The sequence below is a fragment of the Pelodiscus sinensis genome, chromosome 6, assembly GCF_049634645.1.
Source record: "Pelodiscus sinensis isolate JC-2024 chromosome 6, ASM4963464v1, whole genome shotgun sequence".
NCBI lineage: Eukaryota > Metazoa > Chordata > Testudines > Trionychidae > Pelodiscus > Pelodiscus sinensis.
This window is the reverse complement of record NC_134716.1, coordinates 107,893,459-107,908,824: the sequence shown is the minus strand read 5'-3', so window position 1 is coordinate 107,908,824 and position 15,366 is coordinate 107,893,459. Positions and strand designations below refer to the sequence as shown.

The 15,366-nt window shown below is 41.2% G+C and overlaps 1 protein-coding gene across 2 annotated transcripts in view; it reads left to right on the top strand.

Moving 5' to 3' along the window:
- Positions 1–15,366, top strand: part of TARS1 (threonyl-tRNA synthetase 1) — a 53,483-nt gene that overhangs the window by 12,073 nt on the left and 26,044 nt on the right. The gene's annotated exons all lie outside the window — the stretch shown is intronic.

Genomic DNA, 15,366 nt, shown 5'->3' with positions numbered 1-15,366 from the left:
ACATTAGACAAAAGTCTCAGACACTTCGCCAAAGGATTAATGCCCACAAAACAGATATCAGACAGGATCACAAAGAAAAAACAGTTTCTTGCCATTTCAACCAGAAAGGACACTGTCTCAACGACTTAACTACCTGCATTCTGCTACAAAGACCTTTTACATCTGCACTTGAAAGGGAATCCTCTGAACTGTCATTCATGCTAACAGGTAGCAATGGAAGGGAGGGAAATGAAGGTCTGGGCTGAAGACAAAAGACACTGGGTAGAAAAAATGCATTTGTGATTTCACATTGTAAAAGTGAGGCAGGAATGAATCCACTTACCTAAGAGAAAGCACTGAGAGAGAGAAAGAGGGGATGAGGATTGAGCTCTCAGGAAAACTCACAGATGCTCGGAGCAGAAATACTGAAAGAAGGAAAACTCAGAGAGCAGTGAATGAATGAGAAGGGAGCGGCCAGCAATGTGCAAGGCACCACAGCCAGCTAAAGAGATGAGGACAGAAAAGAGGCCATTAGCTCTGAGTAGGAGGAGGCCATTTGGTACTTCAATAAAACTACTTACTGTACAGTGCTGTGGGCAAAAGGTCAAAAAGAGAAAAGTGACATAGGATCAGAGAGCAAGAAGGCAGGACCTTTCAGGTGCAGGAACAGAATACTTGCTTAAGCAGTGTAAAAGCATGGGTTAAGGGTGTGGGAGAGGGTGGCCTCATTCTCTTATCACAGAGAGAGAGGCCTTTGGGAATGTGGCTTTATTTATGTTTCAAAGGCCTTTTGCAAAGGAGGCCTAATTTACATGCAGCTTTCTCTGAATTGTAGGTGCACACTTGGCTTTTTATTCTTTCCTTTAGTAGCAGAGGTGAAAGTGGGTCCACTGAGAAGTGGCTGCCCGTATCAACCTGTACACTGCCAACGTTAAAGTGCCACTGTGGTAAAGGGGGTAATGATGTTAAAGATCTGTCACGCCACCAGCAGGACCACAGATGGAGGAGGGGTCAAGGCTGCTGATGGGGAGGGGAGCAAAAGGGCTCGGCTGGGCTCCCAGCTGCTGCTGTGGCTCTGGGCATTTTAAATTGCCACTGGAGCCCCATGCAGTACATGCTGTGCAGCGCTGAAGGGCTGACTGTGAGAGGCTGACCCCCACCCCCACCCCTTCAAGGGCCCAGAATCAGGCCCCTTTACTGGGAACATTGTTAAATTTCTTTCACCCCTGTTTAGTTGTAAGTTTCATTTCTGCTTACAGCAGCAGTAAATACTTTAATGGAAAATAAAATGTATTGCTTCAAAAGGCTGTTAGTCTTCCTGTATGTGTGCTTCCAGACCAAGGTCAAAAAGAGAGAGAAATTCTTGGTGGTTTTTTGTTTTGTTCTGTTTTTAAAGTTGTCTGGTGCCAAAACAGACAGAATAAGCATGCGCTACTGTGACAAGGTAAAAGGGAGCTATGGCTCTTTCTGGGGCAATGAATATTTTGTTTACCTTCTATTCCTTTTACAGGTGTTGTCATAGGCCAGAAAAGGTTGCTCAAGTAAAGGGGAAAGGAGCATCAGGATTGTGTTGTGGGTAGGGTTGCCAGGTGTCCAGTTTTGAACTGGAAAGTCCAGCATTTGAGCTTTCTGTTCGGGAAACAAATTGAGAAAATATAAATGTCCAGTATTTTCTAAAGAAGATGTAATGTAGATTCTGATGTAATGTCACGTGTGTCCGGTATTTTTGTTGAAACCATCTGGCAACCCTAGTTTTGGGGTGGGGAGGAAGGGATATGCATGGGAAACTGCAAGTCTAGCAGTTTTATTGCTGTGTTTTTAAACCAATGAACTCTGCTTAAGAGTGATTTTAATTGCCTTTGCTTTGAAAGGAGCTAGTCGAGCAGCATACAGAAAAGCATCATAGCATTTCCCATAAGGCACGAGTGGGATATACTTTCTGTAGGGAGCCATTCCAAGAATTTGTTAAGTGGTCAGGGTGGCACTTTTTTATTATATTGATGGAGGGGGTGAAGAGTCTGGAATGGAGTTTGGGTACAGGAGGGAGCTCTGGGTAGGGGACTAGGGTGTGGATTCTGGGAGGGACTTTGGGTTCAGGAGGAGGTTCTGACCTGGAGCAAGGTGCAGGCTCTGGCTGGGAGGCACTTACCGTGCACTCATTCAATTAGGACAAACTGGCCAAAGGGAGCTTCAGGGGCATTGCTTGTGAGTACGTGCATCATGTGGAGATCCGTTGCTCCCCTTCCCCCTCAAGAGGCACATCGTGACCCCACACATTCAAAGTGGCCAGCTGCTGGGGCCAGCATGAGCACCTCTATGTGGTGTGTCCCTTAGAGGGAGGGGAGCAGAGGGTTTCTGTGTGCTGCATATGCTCACAAGCACTGCCCATGCAGCTCCAATTGGCTGGTATAGTCTATTTATGAGCATGTATAATTTTTATTTCAGGAGTTATGAGTATTGACTGTGCCCTTGTCCTCAAATGTGCTTGCTCTGGGATGACACCAAAATGTATATGCACATGTTATTTCACATTTTCAAATGCAGGTTGTACTTCCCTAATCAGGCACTCTTGGGACCTGACCGGACCCAAACCAGGGGAGGTCAATGTGGCCCCTCTGCTGCTGCTGACTGTGGAGCTCCACTCTGGTGGCAGCAGAGGGGCTGGCATTGACCAAGTGCGGAATGGGGGGACGCTCAGGAGAAGAGACAGGGTGACTGGGGAGCCCTGTGACCGAGGGTCAGGAGTGTAGTCCTGCAGGAGTGCACTAAGCCATGTGGCCACCAGCCTGCACTCCTGGCCCAAATGCCAGCCTCTGGGCTCTGCATCCACCTGCCTCTTCCCCTGAGGACTCTTCCACATTCCCCATTCAGTTAATGCTGGCCCCTCTGTTGCCACTGGGGACTGGAAGGGTTGCTCAGTGGGCAGGAGTAGAGAGACAGGGTGGCTGCAAAGCCCCAGGGCTGGGGGGCCAGGCCACCCTGCCTCTTCCTCCACAAAAGTTCCCCTGTGCGCACTCTTCACCTTCCCTCCCTGAGCTCGAGTGCCACAAATGAGCTATTTGTGCCACTCCAGAAGCTCCAGGAAGGTGGCAAGAGTTGCTGAGCATGGGGCCAACTTAACCCCATGAGTGCTCCAACACAGGAGCATCCATGGGGATACAGATTATGGAATTCTGGACTATAGCAGTCAAAACTGTATATTGATTTCAATTACAACACAGGCTATGAGGTGTACGGTGCCCGCTTTATATTTTTATTATAAATATTTGCACCGTAAAAAAGCATTTTTCAATTCACTTAATGCAAGTACCTTAGTGCACTCTCTTTATCATGGAAGTTGAACTTACAAATGTAGAATTATGTACAAAAAGCCTGCATTCAGAAAACAAAACAACATAAAGCCTCAGAGCTTATAAGTCCCCTCAGTCCTACTTTTTGTTCAACCAGTCACTCGGACAAACAAGTTTGTTTACATTTTCAGGATATAATGCTGCCCACTTTTTTTTACATCACCTGAAAGTGAACATAGGCATTCACAAGGCACTGTTGTAGCTGACATTGCAGGATATTCATGTTCCAGATGCATTAAAGATTCATATGTTCCTTTATGCTTCAACCACCATTCCAGAGGACATGTGTCCATGCTGATGGTGAGTGCTGCTTGCAGACCAATGCATATGTATTTTCATCATCTGAGTCAGGTGCTACTAGCAGAAGACTGGCTTTCTTTTTCTTGTGGTATCATAGTGTGACTGCATCATAGTGTTACTCTTTTAAGACTTCTGAAAGCATGCTCAACACCTTGTCTGTCTCAGATTTTGGAAGGCAGTTCAGATACAGAAATCTTAGGTCAAGTGCTATAGGCATCTTTAGAAATCTCACATTGGTACCTTCTTTGTATTTTGTCAAACATGCAGCGAATGTGTTCTTAAAACAAGCAACATGTTGTGTCATTGAAGACAGCTGTAACATGAAATATATGGCAGGATGCAGATAAAACACAGAGCGGGAGACATACAATTCTTCCCCAAGAAGTTCAGTCATAAATATAATTCATGCAATATTTTTTAACAAGTGTCATCAGCATAGAAGCATGCTCTTTGAAACGGTGGCCAAAGCATGAAGTGTCATCCAAATCTTTACCATATCTGTCATGTAAATATCTTGTAATGACGGCTACTGAAGTGCCATACAAATATCTTTTCTAAATTTCGGGTGACACTGTCATTAAGACACAGGCACTATTATCCGCCTTAAATGTAAACAAACTTGTTTCTCTTAGCAATTGGCTGAATAAGAAAAGAAGTAGGACTGAGTGGACTTGTAGGCTGTAAAGTTTTACATATGTAAGTTGCATTTTCACAATAAAGGGGTTCACTACAGTACTTGTAGGAGGTAGAATTTTACAATTATTTTACAGTGGAAAAGGTAATAAAAATAAAGTGAGCATTGTACATTTTGTATTTCATGTTGTAATTGAAATCAATATACAGGCAGTCCCCGGGTTACATGGATCCGACTTACATCGGATCCCTACTTACAAACGGGGTGAGGCAACCCCACACTAGCTGCTTCCCCCCAGCAGACCAGGGAGACGCGAAGCTAGCGGCCCCCCCCCCCTCACCCCAGCAGACCAGGGAGACGCGGAGAGGCTTTTCTCAGCAGACACCTCAGCTTGAGACTAAAGGACTGAGGGAAGTGAGGTGTGGGAGAATAAAATTGAGCTCTGGAGAAATGTTTGGCTAGAGTTTCCCCTACAATATGTACCAGTTCCGACTTACATACAAATTCAACTTAAGAACAAACCTATAGTCCCTATCTTGTACGTAACCCGGGGACTGCCTGTATTTCAATATATATATAGAAAAAAACCAAAAGATCTAAATTGGTATTGTTTAACAGTGTGATTAAAGGTGCAATTAATTTCTATTTTAAAATTATGATTAACTCTGAGTTAATCACATGAGTTAACTGCAATTAATGACAGTCCTAACTTTTATACTAATGGGACTAATGGGAGCATTCTAACCAAGGGACTGAGGGCCTTCCAAAGAATTGGAAGCAACAAGAGACTTAAGCAAGTAGTTTCGTTCATCGCTTCTCTGAACCTGATTCAAGAATTCTGCGATTGATATATTTATTTGCTTCCTTTAACCATTTTAACTCTCACTTTTTTTTCTTTTTATAAATAAATCTTTAGATGCTAGGTATTAAAGGGTTAGCAACAGTATGGTTATTGAGATCTGAATTATGTATTGACTTGGGGGTGTGACTGGTCTTTTGGAATCCAAAGAGCCCTTTGGTTGAAGAAATTGGTTTTTAAATACCCCTGATCATTAAGTTAGGGTCTGGTATTGAATCCAAGACTAGAATACCTAAGGAGGCTGCATTTTTGACTCCTTGTTAGGCAGTGTGGTGAGACAGAATTTTACTTTTGTTGCTGGCCTGGTATCTTATGGAAGAATAACTACCAGTTTTGGTTTGGCAGCAGTTTGTCCTGAATTTGGTATTCTTAATTGTGGCCCACTGAGGCATGGTGACAGCTTTAGTACTATTTTAAAGATTAAATAATATTTTGGTATAAGAAGTCTGTCTGGTCACTGTGTTCATCACTAGTCACAGACTACTAAGCATAAGAATTGCAGGTAGTGTATCCAGCTGGATCAACAGGATAACCATGATTGACATAAAGGGCTGTTAGTTTAACGTCTGTTCTAATAGTGGGAGAATTAGGTGATTCCACCTCAGGAGAGATAAAGGTACAGGAGGGTGGGGAGGAGACATTCAAAGGGATGAAATCAGAGAGGGGGGCAGATATACAGCCAATCTTATAACTGAGACAGTAATCACTGTGGAATTAAAAAACAAAACAGGCATGTGCACATTCTCCATATCTTTTCTGAAAGCCTTGGCAAGAAAGCATTAAAATAGTCAGGCCTTCAAGGCAACATGAAGGTCGTGTAGGCAGATTTAGTCCTTGGGACTTGTTAATAGTGAGGATGCAAATTGCAGTCTCTTGTGGGCCAAAGTTCTAGGGCTGAAAGTGGCAACAATAAAGTAACTCCTTTTCCCTCCCTTTTCTAAACAGGAAAAAGATGGAAAAAGAGAAACCAGTGGGAGCCTTATACAGAGAAGTGTTTGCATAAATGTAGAAACCAGTTGGCAGGAGTAATGAGAGGAAATTTAAGATGAGCAAATTGACATATTAATGAAAACCATGAAAGAGTTAGGGAAGGAGTTCTGAGAACAAATACACTGTATTTTTATTTTCTTAACAAAGAAAGTGGAAGTCCATCCATTTGTCCCTCATTGCAAGTTGTAAATATGGTAATCTTTTAATTGGTTCTTGAAAATTAGACATAGCTCCCTCTGGAATCCTTCTGCGCTATTCCATAGTGGAATCACTCAAAATCCAATTTTAGGGCTCTTCAGAACTAAATAAGGGCAAATGTCTTTCCTTTACTATTACATATGAACTATAGGATCTTGCAATAACTTTCAACTCCAGTATTATTTTAAATCTTAGGTCAAATATTTCCATATGAAGAAGACACCTATAAAAATAACCCTTTGTTTCCATAACTGGCAGTGAGCATATAGACACGATTCACTGAGCAATCTGTTACATATTGTTTTGACCCAGTTGTTTGCTCAGATGCAACTGTCTCTTCTCTTTGCGAAAACATTATTGGCATGCTTCCATGAAACATCATAACAAAACCTGTTCATAAAATGCTCACCAGAACATTTGAGTCATGACTAAGAAATAATCCAAGAACATGTACTGCAAACAAAATATATTTCATTGGAAATGTCTGGAACAAAATAAAAAAACAACCATGAATACAATTTTTTAAAAAAGAAAGCTTAGGAGACCCTAAAACCTAGAATTCAATACCTTCCTTTGCTATCTTCCCCTCCTAAAAATGAGTGGATATGTGCATGAGTGAGAGAGGATTCTTTGTTCACAGTGCCTAGAATTCATTTCTAACTCTAGTTAGCATAATAAAGAGAGAATTTTTGAAAAGTCATACCCAGGTGTCATAGTGACAGCTCTGGAGCCTAAAGTCTGTATTTATCCATATAATGTGTGCAGCTTCCTTATATTAATCGTGCCACTGTGCCTTAGCCCTGATCTGGATGAATTTCCTTGAAAGAGAGCCCTATGCAAGGGAAGTTCCATTGCCTGTGTTATACAAAAGGTCAGACTAGATGATCTCATGGATCCTGTGACTGGGTGAATCACAGAAGTCCCCTTAAGTTGTCCCCTGGTGTGCTGATTATGCCACTGATGCCCAGCTTCCTGCTCTGTAGGGCTCCCCACTACCCTGTCCTGCTGGGCCAGATCCTCTGGTCTCCCTCAGACAAGGCATAGTGCTGGGGTTACCACTCCATTACAGTACAACACAGTTCAGCTCTGGGAGGACTCAGTTCTAAGGGGTCAGCACACCAGGGGACAACCCTAAGAGGATTGCTGGCTTTGGAATCTCAGAATCCATGCCATGTCAGTCATCTGTATCCCTGTTAAGATAAAGCTGTTAACTAGTGCCCATTATGATGTGGGTTTTATGATGTGAACATTTGTCCACTTGGAACTGGACTGATGTCACAAACTTGCTATCATATACCACTCTCCTGTTCCCCGGCTAATTTAAACAAATGTTGAGTTGTGAGAACTGAGAGACGGGAATACTATATTTTTTCAACTGGGCTATGTCTAGACTGGCATGATTTTCCGGAAATGTTTTTAACGGAAAAGTTTTCAGTTAAAAGCATTTTCGGAAAAGAGCGTTTAGATTGGCACGGACGCTTTTCCGCAAAAGCACTTTTTGCGGAAAAGTGTCCATGGCCAATCTAGACGCACTTTTGCGCAAAAAAGCCCCAATCACCATTTTCATGATCGGGGTTTTTTTGCGGAAAACAAATCTGAGCTGTCTATACTGACCCTTTTGCGCAAAAGTTTTGCGCAAAAGGGACTTTTCCCGAACGGGAGCAGCATAGTATTTCTGCAAAAAGCACTGATTTCTTACAGTAGGAAGTCAGTGCTTTTGCGGAAATTCAAGCGGCCAGTGTAGACAGCTGGCAAGTTTTTCCAGAAAAGCGGCTGATTTTCCGGAAAAACTGGCCAGTCTAGACACAGCCCTGGTGTTTAAAGTTATTTATTTTTATTTTCCATTGGTTATAACTCTTAGTCTACTTCACTCTTGCCAGCTAATAAGATGTAGAATTGTAAGAATATGGAAGTTAGATCTTTATATACAGTACAAGAGTCTCTCCTATTCTCTCCTTTCTGTGTGTGAGCACAACTCCGATTAACGTATCTGACATGTATTTTCAACCTTTGACCATTCGAATGAAGTAATAGTCTGTGGTTGTTTAGCATATGTTGTCATGAAGCAAGTCCATACATGAAAATCTAAGCCCCACTGAGTGGTAATGCTTTCACTACAGGATGGTAATAAAGATATAGATTAAATATGAACTCCTATTTCCTTATGGAACAAGGATTTACTCTTAGTTTACGTTATTAGTTAAACATTTCCACTGTGGTCATTTTGTGGGGTTCCGAAAGGAGATCTGTTTACAACCTTTTTGAGAAAAAGGATTTTAAGGATATCTATGGGGAGAAACATGGTAATTCGAAATCAACAAAGTTCCATTACTATAAAATGGCCACATGTCTTAACTTTAAACACTGAATTACTCAGTATGAAAAAAACATAAAGAGCCAAATGCTGCTGTTAGAAAAAAAAATCTCACTGTTTGGGAGTAGAACATGTATTAAATTATAAATGGGATGCATCCCACTAATGTGAAGGAAAGCCTAGTTTTGTAGGATGATTGATGGTGCTGAAAAGTACGCAGTTTTAAATGAGGTAAGAAATATGAGAGTGTCTCTAAGCCCTGGTCTACACTAGGGAATTATTTTGAAACAACTCCCCTTATTTTAAAATAATAAGCAGAGCATCCACACTACCAAGCCTATTATTTCGAAATAAGGGGCTAGTTATTTCAAAATAATAACTCCTGCTTTCCACGAGGAATAATGCTAATTTCAAAATAGTTATTTAGAAATAGCTGTAGTGTGGACTCTCCAGTGCCGCTGTTTCAAAATAACTACTCCCCACAGTCATTCAAAGTAATTACTTCCACCACGGTGCTCCCTGGGGCTCTAAGTTGGGGTAGTGTGTCCACATTAATGGAGCCTGCTTCTGACTAATTTTGAGGCTTCCCCATAGTGTGGACACATTATTTCAAAATAGTTATTTCAAAATAATTTCCTAGTGTAGACATGCTAAGAGACAGAGACAAAGGCAGGAGTAGGGGGATGAGGAAAGATAAAATGTAAATTACATGGTTTTAACTGTTTTGTTTTGCTCCTCTAACACAATTAATAACATAGTTAAGGACCTTTTTTAAAAAAACACAACTTTTTAAATTGAGAGTGTCATTGTAAGTGATTTGGTGTAGGTTACACAGTGGTCAGTGAAAATATAGGGGACATCCAGTCCTAAGTCCCACTCCCCATAGTCTAAACATAAGATTCAAAGTGCATAATGGCAATACCATGAAAGCCACAGCAGGGGATTGATTTCTGAGATCAATCTCTAAAAGTTATTATTTTAAAATGAAAAACAGAAATAAAACTTCCATCTGGTGTTCCTAGGAGTACATTTTCCTAGAAAATTGTGGTAATTTATTGCAATAACATTAGGACTGGATTTTGTACTCACTCTGCCCATGACACCGCCATTGATGTAAAAACAAAACGGAACCCTTTGGTAATACACAAAATTAACTATTTATCTAATGTCCAACACATCACTGCGTTAATGATTCAGAGGACTCAAAAAGGTGAATTAAGAACAAAAGATTAGGCTTCATCTTTCAGTATTCCTAGTATAAACAGGTTAATCTAGACACATGAAGTTATTTTCACATAGGTGCTTACATGTCAATTTCATTTGCTTTATACTTGTTAAAGTTCTTTCTTTGTTTTATTCTTTCATTTCTGCCTTACTGACATTCAGAGGGGCCTTATGGCTATGTCTATACTGCAGAGCTATTTTAGGATACCAGAAGTATCCCGAAATAGCTTTTCCGCATCTTTTGAGCAAGCCTGTTATTTTAAAATATAATGGGCTTGCTATTCTGATGTCCCTGTGAACCTCGTTCCCTGAAGAGTAAGGGATGATTCAGAATAGCACTCTATTTAGAAATTAACTTGAAATAAGCTATGCAATTTGTGTAGCTCAGTTCAAGCTCCAGGTGCAGTGCAGATGCATCCTATGTGATGGGTTGAAATTCCCTTGGGACTGTCACCAGATGTGCTGAGACCCCAATGAGCCTGTTTTCCTTCACAACCTGGGTACCCTGTAACCCTGTCTTATTGATCCCACCTCTCCAGCCTGCATCAGCACAGACACAGGGACAAGGCCACATCTACAAGGCTGCAAACAGAGACTGAAAGCAGTACAATGCACTCAAATAAACAGCCCATCCAGGAGCTGAACCCTAGAAAAATCCATCTTATGCTATATGGAATTTCATACAGATTAAGTTTCATAAAAATTCACCCTCTTTCTCAATATAGCAAGATATGCACAGAATTCTTGTCCCCCTTTCTTCCATAACAGTTATTTACACTGGATTTATTAATAAACAAATGTGATGTTATTAAGAATAAAAGGCAGGATTTAAGTGGTCATAAAACAGCACAGAGAACAATGTAGGTTACTAAGCAAAATAAAACAGAAGCCACAAGCTAAAAGTAATACACTAAAAAACCTAGTTACATGTAATATATCACCCAAGAAGTTCTAACAATATTCTTCATAGACCAGATATCCTCCAGCTTGGGTCCAGTTCCTTCCCCCGGTTCAGTCTTAGTTGTTTCAGGCAGTCATCTTAAGTGGAATTCCAGGGACAATTCAATGACCAGGATTACTTCACTCCCCACCCTTTACTAGGATTTGTGTAAGGCAGGAATCCTTTGTCTACCAAACCTGACTCCTTTCTTCCCTTCTTGTGGAAAAGTACTGAATCCATGATGGATTCCAGCATCAGGTGACATGATCACAGGTTTTTGCACAGCAGTAGCAATTTTCATACAGGCTAATGAGATTCGGGAAGAGACACATCCTCCTACAGCTCTCATTAGGTAGCAACAGCGATCTGTGACCAATGGAAGCTGCAAGCGGCTGTACCTGCAAATGTGCAGGTAAATAAAGTGTTGGTGGCTATGACAAAGTGGAGATTGTATTCGCTCTGTTCACTTGTTGTGTTGCATGTGATTTCTGTTGTCCTGTATTGTTCTGTAGTAACTTGTGTGTGTATGTGTGCCTCAGTTTCCCTAGGCATTGCCCTACTATCTAGATGGGGGTGGGAATTCCAGGTGTGACTCACTAAGGAAGAATGTGGAGGTCAGCACATTTACAATGGCCCAGGCTCACAGTAACCTGAGCCTTGGAGGGGTGTGTGACCAGGTGACACCTTTTGACAGGGAAGCTGGACAGAGGAGGAGGTGAGACTGCCTGTAGGACTGCAACCAGTTGCTGAATGTGTGGGTTAATCTCAGCTGGTTTTGGATACAGGGAGAGGGCCCAGGGCTCTGGCTCTGGGCCCCCCACTTCCCAAGATGGATTGTACTGACTGCTTCTGGTTCCTGTGCTAATAAGTCTGGTCTAGGCTGTGCCCTGTGAACTAATAAGCCTTCTGTTCCACCTACTGGCTGAGAGTCACATTTGGCTGCAGATGGGGGTGCAGGGCCTAGTGGCTCCCCGCACCTCAGTGACAGCGGCCCACCAGGGGCTAACTCTGGCAAACTGTGTCTGGCTGCTTATTGCACATCCCTGAAATAAATAATAGAACAAGAGTTATGATCTATAGTAGATAGCTTAGGTGTCTGTATTTCCAGGCTATTTGCAGATTCCAGGGTACAAAACCGCATCAGGTCCCATTTAGAAGGTTCACAGTGATCAAGGCAAGAGGCCATAATTAAAAACTTTATTTTTAAAAGATTAAAGCCTAAATTTTTAACACTAAAAACAATTGGAAAATGGATTCTGCCGCCAGTTCATCAGTGATGGGCTCATGGAACATACCAAGTCCTGCCTGAAGTTATGTTCTGTTAACGCTAGATACGAGTGGGTGAACTTCAGAGAATTCAGCTTTTTGCAAAATGTTCAAATATGTTTTTGTTTGCAAAACTAGTGGGAGGTTGTGGAAATTTTCTTCCTTGAATCTTTATTCCTCCTACAAGGGTGTTTCAGTTTAAACCATGAAAAAGTCCAAACATGGTTTGCTACCTCCAGGGAAGCCTTGCTATATAATTAGGATAAAAGGATCCCCAAAACAGGCTGGTACAAGTAACTGGCCTGGGTTTATGGTATTTTTTATTAAAATGTTTACCTCTTCCCCATTTCTTCACTCCCATTTCCTTTGCCCCAGTCTCTCTGTTTCAAAGTCTCATTGCAATTCTTCTCCCTATTATTTCACTGACTTTTTTTTTCTTGGCTCCTTGTTTCAGTCTCTCCTAAGCAGAATGTGAACCCAATAACATTCTAATTCCAGACAGTCTTTCCAACCACAACTTTCAAGTGAGTTTGACATTAGGCAAAACAGGCCAGACACTCAGCTGGTAATAATCATCACAGCTCCATTGAAATCAATAGTTGCAACTATTTACACCAGCTGAGGTGCTATCTCAACTAACTCCCCCATTGGTAGTTAAACTGCCTGAGCCAGAGGTGAGATACACAGTCATACAAGAGCCTGATAGCTTTTGGTTTTTATCTCAGAAATAGCGTCTTCTGACTCCAATGTCATAAACAGGTCACCCCTGAAACATGGAACTAGTTTTATATACAGAAGAAACTGCATCTTTGCTGCCATCTTCTGACAGAAAGTGTACTTTTTGTTACACATCTGACAATTTCATTAAATTTTGTTGACTTTTAAGCATCTTGTGTCCATTTTTTACTGACTTGCACAGTTTTTATTTTCATTACATGTGAATGTAATTTGTGGGGTGTTTTTAATCTTTTAAATCAACCGTAGTGATAATTTTTTATCTGAAAGAACTATCTTTAAAGCTCATCACCAAACTAAACATCAAAATTTTCTAAAACTTCCTTTTTTTTCACCATTTATGCTAATTATCTGGCATCTGAACATGACATAGTGTGTGATGAACTTGGTTCACATGTTCTACTCAGTGAAACTAATTTTTGAGTTGCAAACACTGCAAGAGAAGGTTTAAATCCAAAGCAATTCTCAACCCATTTTTAATTTTAAAACTGCAAAAAATTTTATGTTCTTAAGATCATATTTATGGTTAAATTATTAGATAGTGGCCTTATTGATTGTTTTTCCTATTTGTCTGTATAAAGATTAGTATAAGTTTACTAATGTTAATCTCCTTTGTTTGTCTTTTAGCTTTTCATTAAGTCTGTAACATTCAACATGGTCTACTGCCTAGTACAGTAAATTTTATTATCTGACTGTAACACCTAAAATCTAGAGCACCAAATCATTGTTGCAAGGGCCCAGAAAGCAGCCAACACAATAAAGATTCTCTGTGCAATGTAGGACTTACATAACCACCCTTCACCTATTTTATGGTTCCAGGGCAAGAGGTACCTTTTGAGCCCTCATGCCTGATCTACATTACAATGTTAGGCTGACATACCTTGTCTTGTGTGGACCTTATTTGTGCATATGTCTACACTAAAGCCTATCTCTGGCTAATGTAAATGCCCCATTACACCAATGTAATAACACTACTTCCTTAAAAGTGGCATGCTTGTGCTGATTCAAAATGCAGTATACCATGAGTAGGTATCCGTGTGCTTATCTGGTGCACAATCTGGTGCAGTTCCTCGTAGGAACTTTTTTCAGAACGGTGTGGGAAGGAAATTCACTTGTTCAGGGATCTCTGGAAATAGGGGTCAGTTTTCCATCATGCAATGCCACCCATATCCCATAATTTATGTACCTTTTAAAAAAAAATCTCACAAACCTATGTGGAATTTTTTGCTGTCTGCCATTTCTGACAGAAGCATAGAGCCTACTGAGTACTACACTATTATCAGGAAATGAGCATTGCAAATACAATTATTGCCTTTATATAAATAGATGGTATGCCTATATCTTGAATACTCTGTACAGATGGGGCCACCTTATCTCACAAAAAGATATGTTGGCATTGGTAAAAATGAGATAAAAAAGTTCAGGAAAGGGCAACAAAAATGATTAGGGTATGGAACAACTGCAATATGAGGAGAGATTAAAAAGGCTGGGACATTTTACCTTGGAAAAGAGATGACTAAGGGGGAATAGGACAGACAGAGGTCTTTAAATTCATGATTGGTGTTGAGAAAGTAAATAAGGAAAAGTTATTTACTTGTTCCCATAACACAAGAAACTGGGGGGTATTGCCAAATGACATTAATAAGTAGCAGGTTTAAAACAAATAAAAGGAAGTATATAGGGATATTTATGTGCAGCATGATGTCATGTAGTATATTGGGAAAGGTAATGAGCTGCTGCCATGGAGTTCTTCAAGGACTGTAAATGGCAGGGAATCAGATTTTTAAATGAATAAGTCAATCAGGGTCCCCCAGCATTTGGGTTTGCTGTATGAGAAGACTGAGGTTCGTGTACAGCTCCCTGTCGTTTTTCTGCTAGAACTCCTATGTACATGCAGTTCATCATATTGGTCTTCCAGGCTCTGGACCAGACTGTTGAAAGTGAAGCAGGACAGGGGAGGGAGGATGGAATGAGCAGGGGCAGGGGGCCTTGCAGGAGCACAAAGGAGATGGGGCAAGGGTATTTGGGTTTGAGATAGATCTTGAGATGCACTTAAAGTCAAAAAATGATCTTGTGCTTAAAAAGGTTGGAGACCACTGGTGTAGCTGGAGTCTAGCTACACTGCTGGATGTTTCTTTGTGGACTTTTGCAGCTCAGGTGTGAATTACAACAGAACCACTCCAGTTTATACTACTGGCCATTCTCGCAGACCCAGTATCCTAGTGGTGTAAATCACCTTTGTCCCCCACCCTTTGGGCTTAGAATCAAGGCCCATGGTTGTGCTCATTCAAAAAGGAACAGTCCTAGTCTTATAGGCTGTGTCTACACTGGGCCACTTATTCCAGAAAATCAGCCGCTTTTCCGGAATAAGCTGCGAGCTGTCTACACTGGCCCTTGAATTTCCGGAAAAGCAACAATGCTCTACTGTACAAAATCAGCCACTATTCCAGAGAAACTATTCTGCTCCCACTCGGGCATAAGTCCTTATTCCGGAACACTGTTCCGGAAAAGGGCCAGTGTAGACAGCCCAGTAGTCTTTTCTGGAAAAAAGCCCCGATCGCGAAAATGACAATCAGG